A 19,902-nucleotide genomic window follows, 5' to 3' on the forward strand; every position below is an offset into this window, starting at 1 on the left:
TGACCTTGAATAAGTCACTTCTTTAAATATTAATTTCCTTACTGACATACTTAGAGGAAGATAATCCTAAACTACCACATAGAGATACTATGAAACTCTAGTGAAACGTGTGTGGGAATGCATTTTATAAATTACAAAGTGCTGTTAAATTACATTAGTCCATTACTCATCTAAAATATTAAATTGTGACACCACTCTACTTGAATTTCATATTCATTAACAGGCATGAGAAGCAGTTTAGCATAGCAATTAAGGACGCGGTCTTCACCGTTAGGCAGGCCTTAGTTAATCCTGGCCTTCTCTCTTACCCACTGTGTGGCACTAAACTTCTCTTGCCCTGGCCGGGTAGCTCAGGTTAGAGGGTCCTCCCGTTATGCCAAGGTTGTGGATTGGATCCTTGGTCAGGGCTCATACGAGACTCAACCAATGAGGCATAAATAAGTGGAACAAAACATCAATGGTTCTCTCTCTCTCTCTCCCTCCCTTTCTCTCTCTCCCCCCTTCATTTTTCTCTCTCTAAAAAAAAAAGAAAGAAATTAACAATAAAATAAATAAAATTCTCTGTACATCAGTTTTGTCGTTAATAAAATGTGGATAACTCCAGCACCTAACTCATGGAGTTGTCCTAAAGATTAAACTATACAGGAAAAGCACTTAACACACTGCCAGGTGAAGAGTTAACTGTAAAAAGTTAATTGGGATCATCGTTACCTTACTCATCTGCACTAACTTAACTAGCCCTGCAAGGGAGGTTCCCAAGCCCCCTTTCCCACAGACACTGGTTGGGGGACCCCTCTTCCGTTGTCTCGCTCACTTCAAGCATCATTTCTTCTTTGTTAAATTGAGGTGTAGCTGACATGTAACGTTGGATTAGTTTCAGGCGTGCAACATGACTTAGGATTTGTATGTGCTCTGAAATTATCACCACAATAAATCTAGTTCCCATGCGTCGCCACACAGGGTTACAGAATTTTCTTACAAAGCTTCAGACGCTTAATGTTTCCTTTTCAAAGCCCTGGGTGGCCCTCTCTTCCCGCCTGCACTGTTGCGGTGTTTCCGCTCCCCGCGCTCCGGGGCCACGGGCGGCTGAGTTTGCCACGCGTGGCTGGCGTCCGTTCCCCTCCCCTCCCTCAGGCCCCCCTTGCCCTTCCCTGCAAGTGTACTGACTGATTTCATAACCGCTTAACAAGCAGCTTAGCTGTTGACTGACGATGCGTGACGCTTCGATCGGGAAACCCGCAGCTTTTACCACGGGAGCAGGCAGACTGCGCTCTTCAACTTGACAAGACCCACGTTTGAGAGCGTTTAGAATTGGAGCCTCACTTACACTTGCCTTCTCACGCTTCTTCGCCCTTACTTTACTTCCCCCCTTTCTCTAGAAGCAGGTTTCAACATTTACCTGAGTTTTTAACCAAAATAATTGTTTGCCAATTCTAGAATATATAAATTACATCTATAGAATAAGAACCCTAACTTCTTGTCTTCGTTATAAGGACCAATGAGTAAATACAAGCAAGTAAATACAAGTTTTTATTGGCCAGAACCACTTCCCTTCCAAATGGAAACAAAACAAAACAAAAAAACTCCAGTGAAAATAATAGTCTGGTTGAACTCATCACTACTGGAAAACGAAACATAGCAACTCAGTCATGATCCATCATTTGTCGGTCATTTTACTACCTTGGCTAGAGGAAGATTTTAGCCTTTGCATTGAATATAAACCATAACACAGAAGGGGACTTCGAGTTAGAATTGTCTCTGTGCTTCTTGCTAGTGGCTCTGTCTCTCTGAGCATCAGTTCCTAGCTCCGAAATATTTAGATAGTGCAGAGCTTGGCAACCTATGTCTCCCTGGGCAAGTCTGGCCCACCACCTATGTTTATAAGGCTCATGAGCTAAGAATGGTTTTTATGTTTTTAAATAATCAAAGGAAAGTAACATTTCATGACATACAAAAAATGTATGAAATTGAAGTGTCAGTGTCCATAAAAAGATTTACTGGGACAAGACATGCCCATTCATAACTGCTTTCATGCTTTACCCACAAAGCTGAGAAATTACAACACAGATTGTGGAGCCTGCAAAAACCAACATATTTACTATCTGGTCTTTGACAGAAAAAATGTGCCAGCCCCTGAGATGGTACTAATCGCACAGGGTTTCTGCGATGTAAAGAAACTGAAATGAAAGAACCTGGCACACAGCAAGCACTCAATAAATGTTGGCTACTGGGATTACATGTAAACATCATGTTAATAAAAAGAGTCCGTGAATCTCTTCCAATCCTAGTTACAAAACATGTCCTATAAGGTCAAGTTTCCTGAAATAAATCTGAATACCTCAGAATGGCTGTAAGAAATCAGATTTGAGGGAGAGACGCTCTCTGAGTCTGAAGGGCTGAAGAGTGTTGCTATTTAAATGGCTCATAGGGCTGGTTCGTAGCATGCTGGGGTACTGGGGGTCTAGGATGTTAAGGCCGTAGCCACCTCCACTTAAATGAATCCCGGGGGCAGTTTTTCCATTCCCAAATGTGGGCTCCACATTCCGATTTATCTTTTCTTTGGAATGCAGCTCATTCTTGAACTTCAATTTGGCTTCTTAAAAAATGTCCACAAGAAATGTAGCACAGGCCACGGCATCCTGATTTTTTCTATTAAATATTTGGGCATCAGTTCTAACATCGGCTTTTCATACATCCTGAAAAAATCTTTGTCCCCATAACTCTTCAGAAATTGCGCTTGTATAATCATTGAATCGGTGGTGATGAGAGGTCTCAAGTTCCCCATAATTTGGTGCAACCAAGAGTTCTTAGGGAAATAGAACTAGTTTAGTCAAAAATAGAAAATTCAACATAAACAGAAGGCTAAGTCTAGAGGACGGTCACGGTGTTGGTGGGTTAATTCCGGTGGAACTTCAAGGATGTGGTGTACGAGGTGTTAATCAGTGTCGCAGTTCAAAGGTGACCTGTCTTCTGAAACATAGGCTATGAAATCCATGCCAGAGGATAACGTTTAGATGGACATTTCACTGATCAGCAAGCGCGTTAGGTATTCAGGAGGAACGCAGAGTAAATCAACATTTTAAGATTAAACTTTATGAATAAAAGCTCTTAACCGTGTGATAAATATTGCTTTGTAATTAAGCGCTCTGACCCACCAGTGCTTTTTCTGCCAACCACGTTTCTCTGCAGTTATTGGCTCCTCTCCTCTTCCTTCCCTCCCTTCACGCAACAATTACTGTAGTGTCTACTCCGCCCCAGACAGCGTGGTGGCCCTGGTGACAACTGATGAACAGGACGGACATAGGGCACGTGCCCAAGAGCTGACAATCTAGTTGAACATTTGGACAACCGACTGAGCAAGAACAATAAATATTGAATGGCAAATAGTATGACAGGAAAAATGCAAGGAATTTTGTGGAGCACATCACTGAGGACTTAAAATAGGGGAAGGAGAAGAAAGGGAAGGCCCCTGGCAAGACAGGGACCTGTAAGCTGGTTCCTGCAGGTCACACGGGCGGTAGAGGGTCCTGGTGACCCAGTGTCCTGCCATCCACCTTAGGACGTTCACACTGCAGCCTGAGAGAAAGAAGAAGCTTTGAACTGTCGGCGCTGAGAGTGAGACTAATGATGTCTGAGTGTTAAAGAACGCATCGCCAAAGGGCTGAGTGCGCGCAGAAACAAAAAACGGTGGCCAAGAGTCAGGTGGAGGATTTTGGGGGTCTGGACCCAACGCGCACTAAGAGAGGATCTATTGATGGGCTGGCATTGACTATTGTCTCCTTAATAAGGACACAGTCCTCCTTTATATAGTTACAGCTGTGAGCTTAGGCCTGTAAATGTACCTGCTAAATCAGGATGAAATGAAATTGTAATAATTGAGTCACTGGGAAATTAGCGAAAATAACAGTAGACTGATTCACTTGAAAGTAGCCTTCTGCTACCAAAGCATACCTCTGTTCTGAATGTATTTAAATACCAAGTAATGGGGGATGGCTCAAAAAATCCTCCTGTGGAATTTATCAATATCTGCAAACATTTGAGCACCTGCTACCTAAGAACACAGTGAGCAGTGAGCCCTCAATTCATGTTAGTCACTGAGACTGTTCTGTTAAATCCTTGTACAGTCTTGCGAGGGAGCTGCTGTTACTCTCACTTCACACACGAGGATTCAAGGATTAGAGAGTTTAAGTAATTTACCATCTTTTCCTGGCTAAAAGGCAACAGCCTCAGTGTAATAATCCAGGTCTGACAGCTCCCATCCCAGGGCAAAGAAATTCTATCTCCTGCCAGTCACAAACACGGTGGCAGGTATAAAAATCTCCCCTTATTAACATTCACACACCTGGATGTAAAGAATACTTTCAAGTTCATGGCATTAAAAGTCAAAGGCTGTTATTTTAAAATCAAGTAAAGTAATCACACAAAGTCTTGAAATGCCAATCATAATCTGTCCCAGACCCCAGATACACTTCTTCAAGGTGGAAATGTTTTATATTTTGACTTAAGCTCCTAAAAAGTGGAGAAGAGTTTATTGTACTAATTATGTCACTACAAACTCAAGTTTTACTTCACCCTTTACACTGAGCTATTGCTGTAGCTCATCTAATAATGGAATCTTTAAATGTTTCTTTAAAATTAAATATTGATGTATGATAATATCTTACTGAGAGATAATTAAATGAAGTGGCTCAGCTCCCATGAACTCTTATAAATTTATTAAATGAAGTGGTTAAAGAATTGACCCATTTCTCTAGCTATAAACCCTTGCCAATTTATTATTCTACATCCTGGGTCTGGAAATTAATAGATATTATAATGATTATTCATGGGCAAGTCTCTTTCCATGGAGTCATCACAGAACGTCTTTCATAACTTCAGTCTTAGAAAGATGATTCTATCAGTCCAGCAAGAGCGTTTTTTCTGTCTCAATGGCAGGCTTACCCTAACCAACCTCATGAGATTGATGTCTACATTAGCAATATCAATTTTTAAACTTACAATTAAAAATAAGTGTTGCATGGATAGAGGCAGCTACCTCTTCTCTCCCTCTAGGAAGATCTACATAAAAAGAGGGAACATAGTGAGAAACATCATTAATGTGCTTGAAATACAAACAAAAAACTTAGATAAGAAGGATTCTGGTCAGTCATCCCAAAAGAGACAGTCTTGTCAGTGATCTCATTGGACACTCGAAGTCCTCCCAGAAAAGGCCATAAGTGCCTTGAGGGTAAGGACCCCGTCTGTCTGATATCCCCCGTATCTCCCATGCCTGGCACAGAACAGCCACTCACTCAGCAGGAGTGGAGGTGGAGGTCTTTGGCGAAGACTCTGTTCAGTGCTTGAAGGAGCTTTGCCCACTTTCCCCTTCCGTGGCTCCATTCTTCTGCGCATCCATGGGTGACCTCCAAAGCCACATTCATTCAACTCTCCGGGCTCTTCTCTAAGGTAGGCTAGTGATGCAGTTCAGCCACATTGGCCCCGTCTGCGGCTTTTAATAGTTGCAGCTAATTACGAGGCATGAGGCTGTTACTTGCTTGTTGCTATTGATTTGTATGAGTTCTTTATATATTTTGGATGTTAACTCTGTATCAGATATATGGTTTGCAAATATTTTCTTTCGTTCTATAGGTTCCTTCTTCATGGCTTTGGTGGTTTCTTTTGCTGTGCACAAGGTTTTTACTTTGATGTAGTTCCACTTGTTTACTTTTGTTCTTGCCTGCGATTTTGGTGTCATATCCATAAAATGACTTCCATGTAAAGAATATTTTTCCCTATGCTTTCTTCGAGAAGTTTTATAGTCCCAGGTCTTCAATTTAAGACTTTAATCCATGTCAAGTTAATTTTTGTGTATAAATCAGAGATAAGGCTTCAGTTTTATTTTTCTGCATGTGAATATCCATTTTTCCCAGCACCATTTACTGAAGAGACTACCCTTTTCCCGTTGCGTACTCTTGGGACCCTTGTCAAATATAAGTGGACTGTATATACATGGGTTTATTTCTGGGCTCTCACTTCCATTCTGTTGGTCTATGCATCTGTTTTTATGCCTGTAATATACTGCTTTGATTGTTATAGCTCTGTAATATAGTTTAAAATCAGAAAATGTGATGCCTGCAGTATTGTTCTTCTGTCTTAGGATTGCTGGCTGTTCAGAGTCTTTTGTGGCTTCATACAAATTTTAGGATTGTTTGTTCTACTGTAGTGACAATTGCCATTGGAATTTTGATAGGGATTGCAGTAAATTTGTAGATTGCTTTTAGTAGTAAGGACATTTTAACATTATTAATTATTCTAAACTATGAACATGGGATAGCTTCCATTTATTTATGTTTTCTTCATTTCTTTCATTAATGTTTTACAGTTTGTTTGTGTACAGATCTTTTCCCCCAGGTTAAATTTATTTCTAAGGATTTGATTCTACTTGATGCTATTGTATAAATGGTATTACTTTTTTAATTCTTTTTTTTTTTTTGGATAGTTTGTTTTGCATATGTAAAGGCTACTTATATTTGTATATTGATTTTGTATACTGGAACTGTCCTGAATTATTAGTTCTAACAATTTTTGTTCAAAATTTTAGAGTTTTCTATGTATAAGATCATGTCATCATTAACAGACAAGTTAACTTCTTTCCAATTGGCTGAATTTCTTTTTCTTATTTAATTGCTTTGGCTAGGACTTTCTGTAGTATGTTTAATCATGCTTAATAGGAGTGGGTGTTTAATGGAAGTGGACACTCTGTCTTGTCCCTGATCTTAAATGTAAAGCTTTTAGCTTTTTGTTGTTGAGTGTGATGTTGTATGTGGGCTTGTCACATATGGCCTTTATTATGTGGAAGTACATTTTTTAATGCTTAATTTGTTGATCATTTTTATCATGAAAACATGTTAGTTTTTATCAAATGCTTTTTTCTACATCTGTTGAGATGATCATATAATTTTTATCTTTTATTCTGTTAATGTAGTATATCACATAAATTGCTTCGTATATGTTGAGCTCACCTCCTTGAATCTCGGGTGAATTCCATTTGATTATAGTGCGTGATATTCTTAATGTGCTGTTGAGTTCAGTTAGATATTTTGTTGAGGGTTTTTGCATATGTGTTTATCAGGGATATTGGCCTGTAAGTTTCTTTCCTTGTAGTGCTGTTATCTGGCTTTGGTGTGAGAGTAATGTTGGCATGGTAAATGAGTTTGGAAGTGTTTCCTCTTGTCCAGTTTTTTGGAAAAACTTGAAAAGGATTGTCATTAATTCTAGTAATTACTCTCTTCAGGTTTTCTCTATCTTCATGATTCAGCCTTGATCGGTGATATGCTTCTAGAAATTTATCCATTTCTTCTGGGTTGTCCAGTTTATTGGCGCCTAATTGTTCATAATAGTATCTTATATTCCTTTGTATTTCTGTACAACTGATATAGTTGTAATGTGTCCTTTTGATTTACAATTTTATTTATTGGAGCCCTCTTTTTCTTTTCTTTGTTAGTCTAACTAAAGATTTGTCAGTTTTATTTTTTCAAAAAGCAGCCTCTGTTTTGTTGTTCTTTTGGTCTCTATTTCTTTTATTTCTGTTCTAATCTTTATTATTCCTTCCTTCTGCTAACTTTGGGCTTAGGTGGTTGTTTTTTATCCAGTCCCCTGAAATGTAAAGTTAGGTTATTTGAGGTCTTTTTTTCCTTCTAGTGTAAACATTTATCACTAATTAAGCTTTTAGCACTGCTTTTGCTGCATCTTATAAGTTTTAGTATGTTGTGTTTCGATTTTGATTTGTCTCAAGATACTTTTTAGTTTCCCTTTATATATATATATCTATATCTTTATTGATTTCAGAGAAAGAGAGAGAGAAACATCAATGATGAGAGAGTCATTGATCGGCTGCCTCCTGCACGCCCCTGACTGGGGATCGAGCCCGCAACCTGGGCATGTGCCCTGACCGGGAATCGAACCCTGACCTCCTGGATCCTAGGTGGACGCTCAACCGCTGAGCCATGCCCGGCCGGGCTCGTTTCCCTTTTGATTCCTTCTTTGACCCATTGTTTGTTCTGTAGCATATTGTTTAATTGCCACACATTCATGAATTTTTTTTGCATTTATCCTGCTACTGATTTCTGGTTTCATGCCATTGCGGTCGGAAAAGATACTTGATATGATTTCAGTTTTCTTAAATCTGTCCCAACTTGTTTTGTGGTCCAACGTATGATCTATTCTGGAGAATGTTCTGTGTGCCCACGAGAGGAATGTTTATTCTTCTGCCGTTGGATGGAATGCTTTGTAGTTTTCTGTTAGATCTATTTTGTCTATAATATTATTCAGAACTGCTGTTTCCTTATTGATGTTCTGTCTGAATGATTTGTCCGTTGTTGAAAGTGGGGTATTGAAGTCCCCTATTATTACTGTATTGCTGTCTTTTTCTCCGGTCAGTTTTGTTAATACCTGCTTTATGGTTTAGGTGCTTCAGTGTTGGGTGCATATGTGTTTACGGTTGTTATATCCGGTTGAAGACTCGACCTCTTGATCATTACATATTGACCTTCTTTGTCTCCTGTGACAGGTTTTGACGAAAAGTCGGTTTGGTCTGATATGAGTACGGCCACACCCTCTGTCTTTTGGTTACCTTTGCATGGACTATCTTTCTCTGTCCCTTCACTTTCAGCCAGTGTGTGTCCTTAAGGTTAAAATGAGTCTCTTGTATGCAGCATATTGTTGAATCTTCTTTTCTATTTAAGTCATGATGTGTCTCCTAATTGGAAAATTTAATCCGTGTGCATTTCAAGTGTCTATTGATAGGTTAGGGCTTACTCTTACCACTTTCTTAATCATTTCCTGACTATTTTATAGTTTTTATGTTCTTTCTGCCTTTTTCTGTTGATTTTTGGGGGTAGTGGTGTGCTTTAATTTCTTTCTCTTCATCTTTTGTATATCTAGTAGAATTTTTTCTCTGTTGTTATCACAAAACTTACATGAAACCTAAGTCTATTTTAAGCTGATACCTACTTAACTTTAATTGCATACAAAATCACCCTACACTTTTACTCCCCCCCCCATTTTTTCCCTTTTATGCTTTTGATGTCACTTTATACTTTGTATTATCTGTCGTTTATCTGTTAACAAATCATTGTACTTGTAGTTGCTTTTAACAATTGTCTTTTAGCTTTGTAACTAGAGTTAAAAAGGGTTTACACACCACCATTACAATAGTATTCCGAATTTGAATAGATATTTATCTTTACCAGCTTTTTTTTTATATATACTTTTGTATTTCATGTTGTTACTTAGCATCCTTTTGTTCAAAATTGAAGCACTCTGTCATTTCTTGTAAGGCAGGTGTAGGGTGATAAACTCCTTCAGCTTCCTTTGTCTGGCAGTCAGAATATTTTTTTATTACTAGCAATTTTTATTATTAAACACTAAACATTTATTAAGCAACCATTTTGTGTCAGACACTATGCTAGTTGTGGATTTGCTCAACTATGTTTTGTAGAATATATAAATGAACCACTTCTAAAGATAAAATAATTTGAAATGTATACTACTATTGGCAGCTTTCGATAGTTTTTGGCATATAATTGCTGGGCATGGGTGCTGAATTTGGAGGCTTGACCGTTGGTTTCATGTAGTGCTCCTCATTCAGGGGGCTTAAATTACCTGGGAAGTCCTGCAGCCAACACTTGTATTTTGTACCATTGAGCACTGAGCTTCCCATACATGTCTCATTTATTTCTGCCTAGCATGGATTCCCTATCATGGAACCTGACCCATTTTTATTGATCAGTAAATTTTATTTCCAAATAAAAATGTGATATTTCAAGAGTTTTACTTTCAGCAAGCTGTAATACAATGAGAAATTATGGACCAGGAAGATTTTTGAAAGAAGTGATAAATGTGCTGAAAAGAAAAGAATGCATGTCACCATCTATGTAACTATACCAGTATTTGCTTCATACTGTTTAATTATTTTTTTAATAAAAGATGCATTTGTAATGTGTTTCATTACCAGTCACATTCATTCTCAAATGTGTCAATTCCTTCTCAAAGTAATGACTTAGTTTGAGAATCCTTCATTGTGTACCATGCATATATTTGAATTTCCAAAACAGAAAATGACTTTAGCTTAGACACTGTGCATGTGGCCAATGGAGATATTCTCAATACTGTGGGTCATTGGTTTGTCACTGAGCCAAACTCCCTGGTGCAGGTTTCCTCCACAGAAAAACCTCTTCAAAGTCAACCAGATAATTTTGCCCTTGGCCATTGAAAAGTGGGATTGGATTTGCTCTGTCTGTTTTGAAGAGCCAAAGCAGGGTGAGTGTCATTTCCCATCAGGTATTATTTGTGAAATGAACCCTTAAATGAAAGGCTGGCATAATGCTACTGTTCTAATTATCTGCCATTTAGTTTAACTCTAATTCAACTGTTTTGGGCATGTACAGAATAACTACTTTTTCAATTATTTGATTAAATATTGCCTCATAATATTTCTTAACGAACCTTCCCTGGTCAAAATTATGACTGTGTCTTGGGTGCCCTGTCATCCATAATTCACATGGGAGTTCTGTCTGCCTACAACTTTTTCTCAACTCCTTAATTAGCCTGGTCCGTCCATGTGGTACAGATGGAGCTGATCCTGTCTCTTTAGTCTCCCAGGTTGTTACATGAGTCAAGTATGGCCAACTGGAGGACATCATCCCCCCGATCATAGAGACTTGTTAAGGAACAGGCGTGTGGCTCAAGCTGGGCTACCCAGAGTCCTTCCTGGAAAAGATCTTTACTTTTCCCTGTGAAAGTGAGCTTGGGACCACTGGTAGATGTCTTACTACCCAATGTAGAGAGAAAAACTGAGAAAGAAGTCAAGAGAAACCTAGAGAAGAATTAGATAGAGCCTTGGTTGTATTTTAACTGTTCCTGTCCTTCCCACCTTAAAGCCTGCCACTTGTGGTTATAGTTCTGTGACTAAGAACCCCCCTCGCCCCCCCCCCCCAGCCTTTTCTTTTCCTTTGGCTAATTTTGAATGAGTTCTGATTGCTGCATCCAAAAAGGTCCTGACAAATGCTCTTTTCAAGTTTGTCCATAAATGCCTCTGTTTGACCCCCCAGTATTATCTCCTCTTAGCCTGCCTCCCGAGTGAGCGGCGTGGCAAACGTCCTTCCCTAGAATCACAGGCCATCCTACGTTGTACCTCCAGCCTTAAGGACTTTGCCAAGCACCTGACTTGGTAATTTCACACAAAGTCTTTTCGATAAATATGTCAATGGCTTACTAGTCTTTAAGTATATTTACATCTTGTAAGAGAACTCAGTATCCTAAATACAATACAATGATTTAACATGAAAGAAAGCTTAAATAAACTCAAAGTAAAGAAAGTGGGGTTACTTGCATGTTCCTGCACTTGGGTTTAAAAAAAATAAAAACTGTATTCACTTACTTAAAAATATCTATTGTTGCTTCCTATGAGCTAGTCATGGTGCAAGGAGCTAGGATACAACAGCAAGTAGGTCTGGTTTCTGCCCTCCAGGAAAATGTTCATTTTCTATCAGGCAAGGTTGATATGAATCAAATTAAGCTACAATTAAATATAGAGCCACATCTATGATAAGTGCTAGTCTTTGGCATATATAACAGGACTGTTGGTTGTGGGGGTTCGGGGATAACTGAATCCTAGAGGAAGTGATGATGGAGTGTGAATAGGAAGGTTGAGTAGGGGTTAAATGGATGAAAACATGAGAGTGAGGGTAACTTCCAGGAAAAAAAGAAAAATCTTTTCAGGAAGAGAGAGTGACTTTTTCAAAAATTCTCAAGTGGAAAGATACATGATTGCTTTGAAGACCCAGACAAAGGGAGAGTGGCAGCCAAAGAGACTGAAGAGATAGACAAGGGTCCCGATCAAACCAGGCCTTTCAAGTCACCGTGCAGGCAATGGGAAGCCACTTAAGTATTTTTGTTCACAGAGTGACACAATTAGATTTATGTTTTAAAAGTTCAGCCCTGGCTAGTATGGCTCAGTGGTTGGGTGTTATCCTGTGCACCAAAAGGTGACCCGTTTGATTCCCAGTCAGGGCCCAAGCCTGGGTTGTGGGCTCGATCCCCACTAGGGGGAGTGCAGAAGCAGCTCTTTCTCCCATAGATTTCTACCCCCCTCGTCTACTTTTCTCTCTCTCTCAAATCAATAAAAACATATTTTAAAAATAATAAAATAAAAGTTTAGTTTTCACTGTAACTTAGTGATTCTTAAGTCTGGCTCATATTGGAATCATTGGGGCACTGGGGGCTCTAAACAAAATACTGTTACCTGGTTCCTATTTCAGTCCAATTGAATCATGATCTCTGGGGTAAGCCCCCCAGCTCTGATCATCTTTAAAGCTCCCTCAGATTCAAACATAAAGCCAGGCTTGAGAATCACAGATGTAGACCATGTAGATGTAGCATCATAAGATCACTTGTGAGACAGGCACTCCAAGCTGGCTCCTCAGTATGACTTGAGGCTACTGCTCCCAAAACTAATATTATCAAGAATTGCATTAATCGAAGTACATTTCCTAAGTGAGAGAGGGAGTTGTTCCTCTGCCCCCTGAATTAGACCCAGCACATCCAAAAAGTTCGTTCACCTCTCAGCAGCACATTTTACAAGGAAATTAGCTAACCTGAAACATTCCTAGAAGAAAGCAAACCAGATGATAAAAGGGACCTTGACCATAATAAGGAGGAATGACCCAATAATACCAGATATGCTTAAACTGTAAGTCAAAATAATGCTTAAAACGGGTGACTTAGGACCCCTGTTTTTAAGTGGGTCAAAGGCTGTTATTGAAATGGTAAATGTGAGGGTCAACTGCACACCAGCCCTAGACATTGGAAATATGGCAGGAGGCGATGCAGGCAAAAACCCTGGTCCTCCTGGAGCTCACGTTCTAGTTTAAAATTATGTTTTCGCATTCACAGGATCCTCAAGGTCAGAATTTTTAACTGGACTTTATGATTAGCAGCTATAGAATCTGCGTCTGCTTTAGGGAGATGTATTTCAGTGATTAATTTTAGAACATTAAAAGTAGAAATCTCCGAAAAAGCAAAGAAATTAACACCCGTGGAAGAATTCCAGTAGGGGTGGTTGTCATAGAGGACATCCAGAACCCAAGGGCAAAGATTAAAGGTGCAATAGGAAGGACATTGATGGGTGATCTAGCCCAGTGGCCTCTAGCGTCCTTTAGAGAACTGAACACCAAATAGTATAGTATTAAATAATAGCAGCGCCTACATAGTTGGAGCATTTGCTACGGGCCGTACACTTAGCTAAGTGCTTTATTGCTCATTAGCTCACATAAAGGCTTATAACACTTATTACACAGATGAGAAAAAGGAAACAGTATCAAGCCATAATTTCCAAAAGTTAAAAGCATTACCCCTAGATACAAAAAGTAAAAATATGTCAAAGATTTGCTTTGACGCATTAATTGGTGAAGGAATCAGTATGATTGTAAAGCTGGTTCCAGGAGCATTTGAGGGGTGTTTTACAGTGCAATACCCCATCAATGTGGGACTTTTTAAAAATTTTTACTGGAGAGAAATCATTTGTATCTTTAGCAGACAGAAATCTCCAAGGTAACGTGTCACTTTACTAAATTCGGGGTCTTTATTCAGTAGTAAACAGGGAATTGAATGAAGCACCTTTCCTTTAAGTAACTTTTGAAGTGGCATGTGGAACAGTTGCCGCCCCGTGCCTTTGGAAGAATGCGACAACCTTTTGGTATTATTTTCAAGTTTTGGATAAGGTTTCTGAACATTAGGAGAGTGAAGTAACTTTTCAGGATTTTCCAGCTAGTGGTGTTGAAGCTGGGTCTCAAGCAGGGCCTCAGACCCCCTCATTGAGTGAGCCTTGTAGCAAGTATTTGGGGAGATGCTGGAGCAGCACCTTCAGATCACATTACCATTGTCCTGCCTTTGAATGAGTCTCCGCTTGGTTTTTCCAGTTTTGTTTATTTGTTTTTCCAGTTTTATGTTTGTTTGTTTTAATCAATGACTGAGACATTTGTAAACCATTCAAAATTAACTGTTCCTCCTCTTTTCTTTCCCCAAGAGTAGCTGGACACAGCAAACATGATTCATTAACTGGTGAGTGGTTCTTTAACCACGTGGTACTAGTGACTCCAAGACAAAGGCTCTGGAACCCCAGATAGAAGTACGATTCGTTAGAATTTGTAGCAGCTATTTTCTGCTCAACTTAAGAATTCCGCCTCAACTTACGGGATTTTGTGTTGTTGTTATTGTTAATTTAGGAGGTTGCAGTTACCAAGTGTGGGAATTGCAGTTGTTAATGGTCTCCTATTTTTAGAATGGTAATACTGAGCTCTTAAGGTTTGGAGAGAGTCCAGTTCTCTGCAAACAGCTCTTTGTTTGGCCTCATGTACCTGACTGCAGGTTTGGGGTCACTTTTTTCCTTCCCTGTGAGTTAATCTCCAGGAAAGACTTCGGTGTTATGTTTAAGGAGCAAATGAAAAGAGTAGCTGTGCGCTTGGCTTAATGTCACTTGCCTGTGTCTAAGGGGATAGGCCCCTGTTACCTTAAGGTGGCAGAAAACTAGCCATCAAACAGTTTATTCTAGGAGCCTAAACTAGATATAAGAGTACAGTTTAGCTTTTAGGTAAGAGAAAGGGTCTGGTTTTTGCTCCATTAAAAGAAAGCTAAACTGAAATTTATTTATAGGCATTGTAATAAACACTTTACATGGATTATCTCACCTTATCTAATTAATTCCATGAGTTAGATCCTATTGTCCCATTTTACAGATGAGGATACTGAGGTTCAGAAGGTTAAGCAAGCTGACTGGGACTCACAGACAGAGCTAAGGTTAGACCCACGCCAACTAATTACAAGCCTACCCTTGTGAAGGTTACATGATATCGCCTCTCCCAAATGCTGCGGGGATAAAGAAAGCACATAGAAAATTAGTCCAAATCCCATTTTCTAGCCTCGGCTCTGGCATTAACAGTCTTTGCAGCTCTACATGAGCCATCTAATCAGTCTGGGCCTCTGTTTCCCAGTAGAAACAATTTGGATTGGGTGGTCTCCGGGGTTCCTTCCAACTCTGAAGTTCTCCGATTCTATAATTGCATCCCGACCTCAGAGGTGTACATGGTCCCCTCGCCCCGCAACAGACTCTCACTGCTTCCCAAGGCAAAAATCTAATCCTGCCGAAAGCGCCCATTGCAATTGGATTCTAAACTCAGGACCCCACTGAATCCTATTATCTACAGCAGCCCCTTGGGAACACAAACACTTTGACAATCCGGCAAGCCCGCTCTTTAAAATAAGTTCCTAATGGGGTATAATTTTAGAAAGTAAAATATTAATATCAAAAGGAAAAGAAAAGAAACTCAAAACAGTTGAGACTCTTTAAATCATCTCTTTTCTACAGTGTTACCTTGACAACTTAGCTTTGGCTGTTTGGATATTGGGTTTTCATCGTGGGAAAAGGAGGAGAGGGGTGTCCTCTTCGTATCTTTAGAGATTTCCTCTTGTTTCATGGAAAAAGGAAACGTCAGAGGGAGACCACAAAACCCAGCGGAATGTACACAGGACATCTCGGTGGAGTGTCATCCAGAAGCGATCACAGGTGCACAGAATTAGGACACATTCCGATGAAAGGAACCTTCTTTCCTGTAATCATAACACACATGGCAACAGCCTGTAAAATGTTACATTTTTGGACCAGCACAGTTATAGAGCAGAGAGCAGCCAACGTGCTTAAAAAACAATTGCATTATTTTTAGTTGCAGCAGCCTTAGAAGCACACATCGGGGCGAAGGCACAACTCTGAACCAGTCTGGAAACGCTAAAAATATTGTCCCCCCCCCTCCAGCCATGAAATTGTGAGCAAAGACCGAGGCAACGCACGCAGGTAGGGAGATCGAATTAGAATTCCCTTCCTCGGCTGGAACAGGCTTGTCAGCAGCACTGGCGAGAGCTCGGGGGGCTCCCAGGGGTCAGGAGATGTGTGTGGAAGGAGCGAGTTCAAAGGGGGCATCGTGGAGCGGGAGAAAGGGAAGGCTCGTGTCCAGCATCTAGCACCGCAGAGCAGAGCCCGTGTGGAGAGCGGCTGCGAAATCCGAATTGGTTCTAGAAGCAGCTTCCTTTGTGGTCAATGCGAGCCCAGCAGACGCCACGGACGCTGCTGCAGGGGAGCCGGCCGCGCTTGACACATATGTTTCCCATTGATAGCTGGAGACAGCCCAGTAGCTCGGAGTTGGCCTGACAAAGCCGTATTGAAGTCCAGACAGAGTACGGTTTCAAAGCAGGCAGAAAAGGAGCGGGAATGCTGTTCAGGAAATTCTTCAGGCATGGGCAGGGCCTTGGCTGCAGTGCCACAGTTGGAAAATCTGACTGGGGCAGCTTCTGAGCGCGGGCTGGGCCCGCTCCCGCTCCCTCTCCCTCTCCGCAGGCCCCGCCGCCTCCCTCCAGCCTCCCGGCGCTCCCGGCCCAGCGCTTCCACCAGCTGCCCTGGGCGGCGCGGAGAGGTAGGGACTGTTCCGTCCTGCGTTCCCCCCTCCTTGTCGCTTCCCGAGCCTGCCGTGGTTTGCATGTCCTCCGAGGTTTCAGGGCGTGTGTGTGTGTAAGTGAGAACTCCGTCACTTCAGCGTGCGCTGTGGGCTTGTGATCTTTTCTTTCCCCCGCTCCCTTCAAGATCTGACTTTCAGCAGGACAGGGACGCTTCTGAAAGCGAGGTTTCAGCGTAGTTAGCAACGCGATGTGGAAAAGGGAAAGTATGTGGGTCCGTGAATTGTCACCGGGCTCCAGCCATCTGGAACTTTTCTGTGTGGAAGGACAGTTCATTGGCAGGGAAGATCATCTTAAAGGAAACTCTCTGTGTGCTTTGCTTCATGAGAGTTTTGAGGGGAGTGTTTTTAGCAGAAAATGGCTCTCCTTTCAGGAGGGAATTGGAGTTTGAAGTTCCTTTTTTGGATGACACTTTGGAGTGAAGGAGCAGATATATGTATTTGTGTCCCTGATGTCTTTTATTATTATATGAGGTTTTGACAGTCATTAAAGGAGCCCTGTGATATATTTGGCTAGAAATATGCCAGATCAACATTTGTAATTGTTTCTATAATAATTTTTAATTTTTCTGAGTTGAGGAAGTAACTGGCAGTTTTACTTTCAAAAAAATACTTCTATATTTTATGAAATATAGACGACTAACAAGTAACAGAAAGCAATAATTTACTCAAAATCACTGTTAAAAGATAGAGACATAATGGTGTGAATTTTATTTTATTGATCAAGTGATTTTATTTTACACCTTACTGAAGAGTGTGTTTTTTAAAAAAATCAAATTTTAAATACTCTTTCTCACATATCAGCTCTAGTGCAATATAGATTTTTACTCCCCTAGGAAAGCTATACCTTATCCTCTGCTTAGCAATCATAAAATATTCAAAATAATGCAAATGCATTTAAGAAACTGGTTTAGCTCCGAAAGGGGCAGACTAAATTTCACGCAACTTTGTGATTCCTGGCAGAGCAATCGGTGACAGCAATGGTGTTTTCCAAAGGGGGTTGGCCAAGAGTCTGGGTGGGAAAACAGATGAATGAGTGGATTCTTGGATACTTCTTGAATAGCAGAAGGGTAGTAGCCAAAGCTCAGGGTGAACCTCTATAGAAACAGATGTGTGTTTATTTCAGTTCTAAAATCTCTCAACAAGTAGCTAATAGTAGAGAGTGAGATTAATGGCTAAATGGGGTTTTTCATAACTGTCTCTGTGTAGGACCTGGGGTGAGTGGGCAGACACGGTGTCCTGCGGGTGGAACTTGATTTTCAGCCAGCAATTTTGTTTTCTCCGCAGTTTTGCACGTGGAGGAGGGCGTGGGGCAGCAGGATTTCTCATTCTAAGGGATGGCACACAAGTCTTTTCTTCATCAACCTCATCTTTGTGCTGGGTTGGGATGGGCAGGGCTTGCAAAGTACAGGACACGAAACAAGAAAGGGATGCAGTTGGAAGTCAGGAGAGACAGCGGCTACGATGCGTTTTTCTAAGTGCCCGCTGAGTGAGCGAATTGCCAAGACAGATTAGGAGCCGACACGAGCCACGGTCAAGCCCACTGCCTCCGTAAAAGGAGCCTCAAGCGGGCTCTAATGTCACACTCTCCTGAACTCAGGGCGCGTCAGGCCTCGAGCAGAGCAGGCGTGAAGCAGCAACGCCGCGTTGCGGGATTATGAGCAGCCGTGCCTAAAACTTGGAAGAAGCTCTATAGTTTCCCCGTTTTAGAAGTATCGGGGGGTGGGAATCAAGCTCCCTTGACATTTGAAAAGAAATAAATGGAGTGGAGGGCAGGGAGGAAATCCAGGGCAGAAGTGTAGGCACAGGGAGAGAGGAGTGGCCACACCACAATCCGGGCCGCAAGGGCCGGAGGAGACGTGTGCGCAGGGGCGAGCCACATTCTAGAAACGGAGAAGAGCAGCAGGCGCTGATTTGTTGGACTGGAAGTGTGTGGACAAACCATGGCCTCAAGGAGGAAAATTGTTTTACACTCTTTGCAACAGGAGACCCTGTGGTCAGTCTGCCCTGCTGTGCCTTCTGGAAGTAATCAGAAAGCACATTTTGTAAGCTTGGCATCGTCCGAGGGTTCAGATTTCCTAAGCAAGGAGGGACCAGGCTCTTAAGGCCTTATTTTTAACCCAAGTTTGTTCCGTCCAGTGATATTCCTGCCGGGGGGTGTTGAGTGAAGGGACCAGCTGGACCTGGGTGAATGATCGCAGTGGGCAAAGCTTGTTCAAGCCCCGCTCATGGACACTTGAGTACTAAGGCAAACTTCTGAAAGGGAATATCAAACGTGCATATGCCTTATTTTTATTTCTTTAATATTTGTTTTATTTCACTTTATTTTATTTTAATCCTTACCGGAGGATAGTTTTTCCTTTGCTTTTTCAGAGAGAGTGGAAGGGGGAGAGAGAAAGAGAGAGAGGGGCCAGGTATTGAGCCTGCAACCTAGTCCGCAGGCCGATGCTCTAACCACTGCGCCAAACCAACTTGGACAACTTTTTATTTTGTTTTCAAAACCACCTCCAATGGTATGCACCGCATTGTTGGTGAAAGTGTTTAATATTTGTTTCATAATGTAAGGAAGTTCCTGGAATCATGGATTTCAACATCTGGAAGGGATTTGGCTATCCTGTAGTTCAGAATTTCTTGAGTTTCAGTAATATAGTGACCCCTTTAACAGGACTGGAAAAAAGATCTAGTTCTCCGCTGCTGATTTAACCATTTGTATTATACTGTTATTTATTTCTTTTTCTTTTTTTAATTTAATTTATTGGGGTGACATTGTTTAATAAGATTATATAGGTTTCAGGTGTACAGTTCTCTAACACATCATCTGCATAGTGTATCGTGTGTTCACCACCCCCAGTCAAGTCTCCTTCCAGCACCATCTATCCCTCTACACCCTCTTCTACCTCCCCCTACCCCTGCCCCTCCGGAAATCACCATGTTGTTATCTGTGTCTATGAGGTTTTTCATTTGTTTGTTTTTTTGTGGGTTATTTTGCTTAATCCCTTCAACTTTTTCACACAGCCCTGCACCCCCCCTCCCCTCTGGCAGCTGTCAGTCTTTCCTCTGAATCTATGAGCCCACTTCTATTTTTTTTTGTTAATTTGTTTTGTTCATTAGATTCCACATATGAGTGAAATCATTGGGTACTTGTCTTTCTCTGCCTGGCTTATTTCACTTAGCATAATGCTCTCTAGGTCCCTCCATGCTGTCGCAAAGGGTAAGATTTCCTTCCTTTTCACAGCTGCGTAGTATTCCATGGTGTAAATAAATGTCCCACAGCTTTTGTATCCACTCACGTACTTATGGGCACTTGGGCTGCTTCCAAATCTTGGCTATTATAATAATGCTGCAATGAACATAGGGGTGC

The 19,902-nt window shown here is 41.1% G+C and overlaps 1 protein-coding gene across 2 annotated transcripts in view; it reads left to right on the forward strand.

Moving 5' to 3' along the window:
• SGCD (sarcoglycan delta) overlaps positions 1-19,902 on the forward strand; it is a 466,324-nt gene that overhangs the window by 119,925 nt on the left and 326,497 nt on the right. Inside the window, exon 1 of one of the 2 annotated variants that reach the window (XM_087816943.1) lies at positions 16,419-16,502. The exons of the other annotated variant lie outside the window; for it this stretch is intronic. The gene's annotated coding sequence lies outside the window, so the exon portion shown is untranslated. Of the gene's footprint in view, positions 1-16,418; positions 16,503-19,902 lie in introns of those variants that run through there. 2 annotated transcript variants of the gene reach the window in all.

This window comes from Miniopterus natalensis, chromosome 4 (genome assembly GCF_054644295.1).
Source record: "Miniopterus natalensis isolate mMinNat1 chromosome 4, mMinNat1.hap1, whole genome shotgun sequence".
Classification (NCBI taxonomy): Eukaryota; Metazoa; Chordata; class Mammalia; order Chiroptera; family Miniopteridae; genus Miniopterus; species Miniopterus natalensis.